Source organism: Canis aureus, chromosome 12 (assembly GCF_053574225.1).
Source record: "Canis aureus isolate CA01 chromosome 12, VMU_Caureus_v.1.0, whole genome shotgun sequence".
In the NCBI taxonomy this organism is placed as follows: Eukaryota; Metazoa; Chordata; class Mammalia; order Carnivora; family Canidae; genus Canis; species Canis aureus.
Genome location: NC_135622.1, coordinates 1,306,054 through 1,314,697, shown reverse-complemented (window position 1 = coordinate 1,314,697; position 8,644 = coordinate 1,306,054). Strand labels below are relative to the sequence as shown.

At 45.2% G+C, this 8,644-nt stretch overlaps 1 pseudogene; it reads right to left on the bottom strand.

Annotated features, from left to right (window-relative positions):
- Positions 1–6,357: 6,357 nt before the first annotated feature.
- Positions 6,358–8,305, bottom strand: LOC144281392 (E3 ISG15--protein ligase HERC5 pseudogene; annotated as a pseudogene).
- Positions 8,306–8,644: the final 339 nt, after the last annotated feature.

Sequence of the window (8,644 nt, the reverse complement as noted above, 5' to 3'; positions counted from 1 at the left end):
ATTAATTAACATTTAATGTAATTCATAGTAAATTAGATAGTGAGACTTATTAAATGTCAATTAGCCATATTAACCACTGACACCAAAGTTATTCAACATGCTAATGCTAATTAATTTCTTATTTCTTTCAAGCTTAATGACAACAAAAATGTGCCTTACATATTTAGAGATTCTTAAAGTCACCAGCCTGGCAACAATGAGGATGGCTGTCTGCGTGGAAGTTTGGGAAAAGAGATTGGAGAACGGTACAAAGGGTTGTATTCTGGGTGGTCCCAGGGACCCGTGAGGGAATAGGAGGGTTATGAAGAGAAAGGGGCAGAGACTGAATATGCCTTGATGAGTAGCTTTCTGCTAGGGCAAAGCCCACTCTCCATGGGGCCCTCTGAGAGCTCCCGTGAAATAATAAGCACAGGGCCATGCTCTAGAGATGCAAAAGAGCGTGGCACTGTCCCCACCTCCAAAGGCTTACGGAATAGCTCAGCAGTGAGGAAAGTGCTAGGGTAGAGAAAGGCATGAGGTCGGTATAGGCACATGGAAAAGACAGTAAATCCAGTCAGCATAGGGTCACGCCAAGGTGATGATGCACACATTCAGATAAGAAGAATGGGTAGGCATCAAGCTGACCAACTAAACGTCTTTTAGGCAGAAGAAACAGCTTGTAGCATAGCCTGCATGGGAAAGCCAGCAAGTGGTGTGATGGAGAGTGTGGAGGGAGGAGGAGGAAGAGAGGGTTGGATATTGAGAGGAGAGAATGCAGAGGTGAGCAGGGAATAGATTATCAAAGGGCCTCGAAAGTCTTGGTAAAGGGTGGGACACCGCTTGGTAAGGGTCTTGGTAAGGGGTGGGACACACATATGTTCGTGTGCCTTCACCAAAGTGACTGAGGGCCCCCAACTCAGTTCTGGATTCTGGACTGACAGTTGTAGTTGGTTGGCAGGATTTGGCCGTCAGCACAATGAGTAGAGGGATTCTTCCAGAATTTGTGGCCCTTCTTCATGTAAGGAAATGGTCTTCAGGAGGCCCATCTGTTAGAGGTGTCTTGGATGACCAAAACACGCTCATAGGAAAGGTGTAGGAAAAGACTAGGGCACACTGTATGAGAACAACACACGAACTTTGATGCAAGTCTTGGATCTTCTATTTACAGACTGTGACACTGGGCCAATTTCTTAAGCTCTTCCTTATCTGTAAAATAGGAGACTGGGCAAGGCTATTAACTGAGCAAGATTAGATGTATGTAAGTGCCAGGCCTGTGGCAGTAATACACCAGTAGCTGTTAGTTTTCTGCTCCATAACCCTCTAACATTCAGAAATCACACGATATAAACATCAATAGTTATCTACATTCGTAACAGGAAAACTGTACAATCGCATCTTCAAATAGTTGAAGACAATAATTCTTCATGACAGGCTCTCCAGATCCTTACTATGCTGAGTGTCTTCTTCTGAATAATTTCTAGATGGTAATTGCTCCTTCCAAAATAGTCTTGGCTGGAACTGGACCAAGGTCTGGATGGAATCTGAGCAGCCCAGAGCACAGCTGGGCTGTCACAGCCTATGTTCCAGGTCCCATAAACCTTCTGAACAGCTACATCTGACTGGAGGTTCACACAGACTTTGGTCAAGTTTAACAGTCTCCCTCACCGTCCCTCCCCCACCTCCACATCTTGCTCATTTAACCTACCAAACTGCCAGGTCTTGGGGAGAGGCTCAATCTTGTTTAGTCCTGGCTACAGCTCAACACCATCACACAGTATTGGGATCTGATGTAAATGTGGTCAATGTGGTGTAGTGCAAAGAGAATCTGTCTTGGAATCAGTTGGATCTGGGTTCAAAGAACGTCGACTTTGAAATCCACTGGGAATGAAACCACAGGCAATTCAGGTAACATCTCTGAACCTTAGCTTTGCCGTCTGTAAAATAATAACAGTAGGGTTGTTGTGAGAATGAAAAGGTTCTGGATGGAAAATGTCTGGCACAAGTAGGCATTTGAGAAGTCTTTATCTTTCTCTGTACTCTGCCCTGGGCTCTGGGATACAAAGATAAGCGAAACAGGCCTGATTTTTAAAATGTACACAGTGATAGAAGAAGAAGAGAATTGTGGGTTTGACATATAAGTTCTCAGCATCTGATGAACAAATGAATATTTCTTCCATCAATTCAGATATACCAAATCTTATACTTACACAATTAATTTTGAAGAAATCTCAAAGCGGGACATTACTATTTATCTGGTTAAATTGATCTAATTGTTTTTAACCATTGTTCCAGCCCATTAGAATATTTTTAGAGCCTTTATTCTATCACAAAATATATTATATATTGTACTCAGCTTTGTGTCACTTGAAGGTCTGGTGTCTCATCTCATGTATTGACAAACATGATGCCCAGGATGGCATAGAGACACCTGTGAGACACCTGTGGCAGCCCACTAGTGACTTCCCTCCAGGGTGTTCCTCTGTGCCTAGGATATCTAGGCATTGAAAAAGCTCCTGAAATAAAACTCTACAGATGTTGACAGAAGTCACTTGGGTGGGGGGCGGGGGGGGGGCAGCCTGGTGTGGGGCCAAGCAGCCATAACTCCTTTGAAGCAGTGACAGCTCTTAGTCAGCATCCTGGTTAAACCATGAGTCAAAGGGGCCAAACATGTGACACTCCATCCCCATCAACTTGCAGAGCACTCTGAATTCTTCTTCCTCTTCTGATCTACCTGCTACACTCCTTCCAGAGGGATCCATGATTTAATTGGCTGTAATATTTACCTGTTTAAAACCCTTCTGGGGTGAGTTGCTTGAAACATGAACTCCAAGCTCCTGAGCACAGTACAAAGTCCCTCCTCCATGGTTTAGCTCTTGTGTATTTCTTGACCCTTTCTCCTGACACCCCATTCTTCATAATCCAAGCTTTAAATATTTTTTTAAATTTTATTTATTTATGATAGTCACAGAGAGAGACAGAGAGAGAGAGAGAGGCAGAGACATAGGCAGAGGGAGAAGCAGGCTCCATGCAGGGAGCCTGACGTGGGATTCGACCCTGGGTCTCCAGGATCGCGCCCTGGGCCAAAGGCAGGCGCTAAACCGCTGCGCCACCCAGGGATCCCGATCCAAGCTTTAAATATCCTTAATTAGTCCTACTCACCAGCATATATCTCAATATTCCACCGCCGTACTTTTGCTCACACCATTCTTTGTGTAGGGGATACCTTCCCCTCTTCCTGCCCCCTCTGCCTTGTCTATGCTTCTCGATCTTCCAGATCAGAGATCAGCTCCTTTGTCCTACAGCCTGCATCCAGGACTGATTAGGGGGCCCTTCTGGGCTCTCCTAGACTCCTAAGCATAATCTATTACCGAATCACTTAGTACAGAGACGCTGATCATTTGTCCAACTAGACTCATGGCACCTTGAGTGGAAAGATCAAATATTGGTTATCAGAGAATTGCCAGCCGTATCTGAGGACCTGATATATGGTCAACATGCAATAAAAGATCATTAAAGCAGTGTGTGTGTGTGTGTGTGTGTGTGTATTCTCAGAGCATTTCTACTAAGTCCTAATGACTTCCCTAAGAGTTAGAATAGAGAGCATTTTTAGGTAGAAACTGAGGCTAGGTCTGTCAGGTGGGATTTGAGTCTAACTTGACTTATCAGCCCATAACTTCTACCAATAGCAGCAGAGCCTTCATGTGTCTATAACATCTAGACCAAATATATTTGTGGCCCTGGCTTTCCTCGGAAAACTCAGGCATTGTTTTGTAGAGAGAAGTCGAATTTATCCCAGGATATAAACGACAAATCACTGAGCTTATCTCTGGCAAGGGTGTTCCCACCCCAATGGAGTGTTCCTGGTGACCCTCTGCTTGATTCTACTGGAACACATCGTTATTGGTAAGATTTCAAACATTCCAGCAACTGGCACAAGAAGGACCAATGAGAAATGACTGAGAGAAATTCTGGGTAGTCTCAAGGCACTGGTCACATGCTAGGTCTCAAGGTCAGGAACACATTGGAGGACTGACAAGGGGGGTGTAAAGGATGAACAGGCTGAAGGAGAGAACCCTCATATATGGCCTTTGAGAGCAGAATCAAAGGTTACACCTGCCACCTGACAGGCTTACAGAGAAGCTGGGCTACAGACGCAAACTCACACCTGTTCGATCTAGCATGTACCTCCATCTCTTAAGGATACTGAGCATAAATAACTGTCCCTCTCTGGAACGACGGTGCCAGAAATCTCTCATGCTGACAGAATATTTATGAGGTGGCTTCTTGGATCTTCAAGGCAGACTTTGAGCTCAAGTTCTTTCCCATGGCAGAACTTTTGATTATGGCCTGGGGCTACATCCAGCTTTGTCACTGGAGGCAGCTGTAGTCCTTTTCGTCCCCTGGTTTCCTGTCAACAAGGAACAGGAGGCCGCCTGGGGACAGCTGGCCATCATCTTCTTGTAGGAAGCAGAGTTCAGGGCCTGTGGACCCCCAGCCAAGAAAGTGCAAATGCTCAGCTTTGTTTGGAGGGTGCCCAGCAGAAATGGAGTCTGCAAGAGAGCTAGGCAAAGAGAACACAGGACAAAGCCATGTATGGATGATCCAAAACCAAGGGAATGATATGGGACATTACGTATCTTCAGGCTGGCACAGGCTCCTCAGAGACTGGCTCTAAGGTGAAGACAGATTGTGGAGAAAAGCTTCCCTGCCCTCCATCTCTGCTCCCCATATCCATGAACTTAGTGGTTGCCCAACTCTCTGGTCTCCTATGAAGTGAGTCATCTTCAGGTGTCATAATTCAGGTGTTAATCTGCTGAATTTGTCCCAGCAGGAGGCATTGCTGGGAACTTAAAAGATACGCCAGCAGCACACAGGGAGGCAGCTGGAGTGGGAGCTTCCCATAGTCAGCCTTCGGCCTTGCTCCCCACCCTCTGAGCTAACTGTCAGAGACTATGCCCTCCCTGTATACCTGTTCCCCCCTGTCTTGGCTCAGCCCTTTATGGCTGCCTTCCTCTCCTGGCTCCTGCCACCACCCCCAAAACCTGAAAATGGATGGGGGCTTCCTGGTCAGAACCCGGAGAGCTCCAAGCCCAGCCAGCTTCTTTATAAGGTCAACTGCTTCTGCTTCTGGGTTGGCATTCCTACTTCATGGGGTTCCTAGACTGTGCCTTTGCTACCTCCTGCCCCTGCTTATCAAGGCACAGGGTGAGGGTTTCCTTTGTTCCCCACTCCTAGTTAGAAGGGGCCCATGGGGCCCAGGAAGCAGTGGCATTTCACAGTTAAGGAAAGAATCTTCCATCTTGTTTGTGTTTATTCATTCCCTCTCTCTCACTATTTACTGCCTCACTCTGCCTTTGTTTCCCTGATAAGCATGGTTCACAACCTCTAGATTCTTCCAGTCATAGGCTGAGTGTGAAATGTACTGATATGGTTTTGGAAGGGATGGGAAGATGTGGAGGGTACAGTCATGGCTTGACCTGTTGAAACACTCCCCAGGGACCTGACAAATGGGTGAGTGACCCTGATTCCTTCTTAAGGGCCCCTCCCTTAAGTTCACATAATCCCAAAGCAAAGCATGTGGCACCTCCTAAGTTGGGAACACATGTGTGGATATAGAAAGATGTTAAGGAGAGGGAAGGAAAAGTGGTAGTGAGACAAGGATTTCCAGGACGCAGTGGGTCTAACTGAAAATGCCTTTGGGCAAGTGGAGGAATGAGAAGGAATGTTGGGGGATCCCTGGGTGGCGCAGCGGTTTGGCGCCTGTCTTTGGCTCAGGGCACGATCCTGGAGACCCAGGATCGAATCCCACGTCAGGCTCCCGGTGCATGGAGCCTGCTTCTCCCTCTGCTTGTGTCTCTGCCTCTCTCTCTCTCTCTCTCTGTGTGACTATCATAAATAAATAAATAAATAAATTAAAAAAAAAAAAAAAAAAGAGAAGGAATGTTGGTGGGCAGGGGGCAACGGAGACCTGAGCCCTTGGGATGCTATTACTGGTCCTGGTCTTGCCTAATATTTATTGGCCCCCCTCAGCTGGGGCTCCAGAGCCTAAGACATAGAGAGAGAGAGAGAGAGAGGCAGAGACACAAGAGGAGGGAGAAGCAGGCTCCATGCCGGGAGCCCGACATGGAACTTGATCCCAGGACCCCAGGATCGTGCCCTGGGCCAAAGGCAGGCGCTAAACCACTGAGCCACCCAGGGATCCCCCCTACTGTTACCTTCTGATAAACAGTGCAGTCTTTCTCATCTAGTTTGTGATATAATTGATAACCTACTGGTTTCAGGTGTGCAACCTAATGATTTGATGTATGTATAACAAAATGGTTAGACAACAAATTAACAATCATTACCATAATGTCTTTTCTTTTTTTTACACTAATCTTTGCGTTCTTACTTTTATTTTTGAAAAGATTCCCGAAAAGAGGTAAAGGATGTGTGTGAGGCAGGATCAGCCAAAGCCTCTGCTGTTGTTGATGGCTACCTGAAGGGCTTCTTCCACTCTTTCCATCGTAGGATATTTAGGAAGGTAGAGGACACTAATACAGGTCTGTGCTCTTATGGGATCTTTTTCATTCACATTTTCAGGACAGCAGAATGTTATTTTCATGTTCTTTAAGCCTTTAACTTGAATTCTGTCAGTTCCTGTAAGAAACACAAGGAACTTTTTCTTTTCCTCCAAAGTCAACTTGTGTAAAGCCTTCCAAAACATCACTATGGTGAGATGTTAATTACCATATCCTTCTTCATAATGTGCATTCTTTTCAAATGTTTCCCAGTCATAATCTGTATTTCCAATAACCACATCCTTTAGTTCTTCGGGATGGAAAAATTCAATACTATCCTTGTCACACACTTTGTAAAATCCTCTTTGAAATTCCTCATAAACTGCCTTCACAGAGATGTTGAAGATGTAATTCACATACTTAGAAACATAGTCTCTCTTGTTGGTCTGGTCAACAATGATGCCACTTCCATTAGGGATTAAGTCTACATCATTTTTGTCCCAGTGCACATTAAAATAGATTAAAAATACTTCTCCAAAGTCATCACCTTCATCATCCAGAAGTGTCTGCAAACTCTTTCCCAAAACAGGACTAAGTTCTTTTAAGTCTTCCAGTGATGGAGTCCGGTCCAAAAGTTTCTTAAACAGGGCAAGTGGGAAAGGGATGTTGGCAACATTGAAATTGATTAAGGAAAATCCACACAGAACACCAAAGAAGAAGTATCTCTTCTCAAATTTAGGTGTGACGGGAAACCACATGTAGGAAGCATCCTCAGGGTATGTGAACATCCCATATTCTGGCCGGGTCATCTCCTCAAACACACAGTGGAAAAACTCTACCTTGACTCCTCCAGAGTCATGTCCAATTTCTTCACTAAATGATACCATTAACTCCCTCCTTAGATCTTCATTCTCAAATTGATTTAGGTGATTCAAAACATCCTCAATCAAGTGACTCCTTCTGACTGTTAGATTAAAAGTGGGCAGCAAAGCTAATTCGGACCCTCCTTGTTCCATAATTCCAGCCAACCGCATGCAAGCTCTAAATTTCTTCTCCTGTATTTTTAAAAGTGAATCTGCATACAGTAGTTTGATTTTTGACAGAATATTAAAGATAAATGTAAAATGACTGAATATGACAGGATACTGAGTGCCAACTGAAGTGTCCATACTTACGGAGTTAAACTTTCCAAGAGGATCTTCTATATGCATCCCCATAAAAATCAAGCCAGTGCGTAAGCTCGTTTACTTTGAAAGTATTTTCAGGCAGTTGACACTTAGCCTGGTTTACCCTATACAGCTTTTTTATTTTTATTTTTATTTTTTTTAATTTTTTTTTCCCTATACAGCTTTTTCAGTATTTCTAAGAGAGCCTTAACATGATAATTGTTCTCAGAGCTTTCAGTCCAGTCATGCAGCTGAGCAGTGACGGCTCTTTTAAACATCTGGACCGGCCTGATGAATGCAGCTTCCTGCAGAGAGGCCCAGTACTCCTCCAGAACCCCTAAAGATTGGTCACTCATTGCACAAATAGCCTCTGCAAACGGAACCACCAGGTTCTCCCAGTTGTTACGTTCGGGTAAATCCTTACACATGCTCACCACCCAGTATCTCCCATAATCCTCACAAGGACCACTGAGGAAGGCACCATTATGCCTACTGGCTGAGGGCTCAGCTCAAGAGGGGAGGAATGGAGGTGGTCTTAAGAAATAGGGTGATGATAACAAGCCTCCTACCTGTGTGCACACTTTGAGGTTCACAAGGCACTTTCATATCTTCTTCTTTCATACTCATGACCACTGTGGGAGACAGGAAAGGAGTGGCCATGCTCCTTTTACAGACCTCACATGCTTTTCTCAAATGCCCACTGTTGGATGCAGGGGAGGAGTTGCTTCTCTCTGGATCTGTGGTTTAGAGGGTGTTCTCCGCAGAGTAGACAGGGTAAACCCTATAGCAGAGAATCAGAGAGCGCAGGGCCTGAAACCTCAGACTGCTGCTGGGGCCTCATGTCCCCAAGAAGCCTGGGAACTTGAAGGAGTTCGTGTATTGAAACGAAGGTGTGGAAATAGAGCCCTCACATCCCTTCTAGCAGCGACGGCCTGAGATCCTGAGCAGACCTAGAAGATAAAGTGCTTCACCAGAGGAACCTTGGCTGGTAGTGGCTGT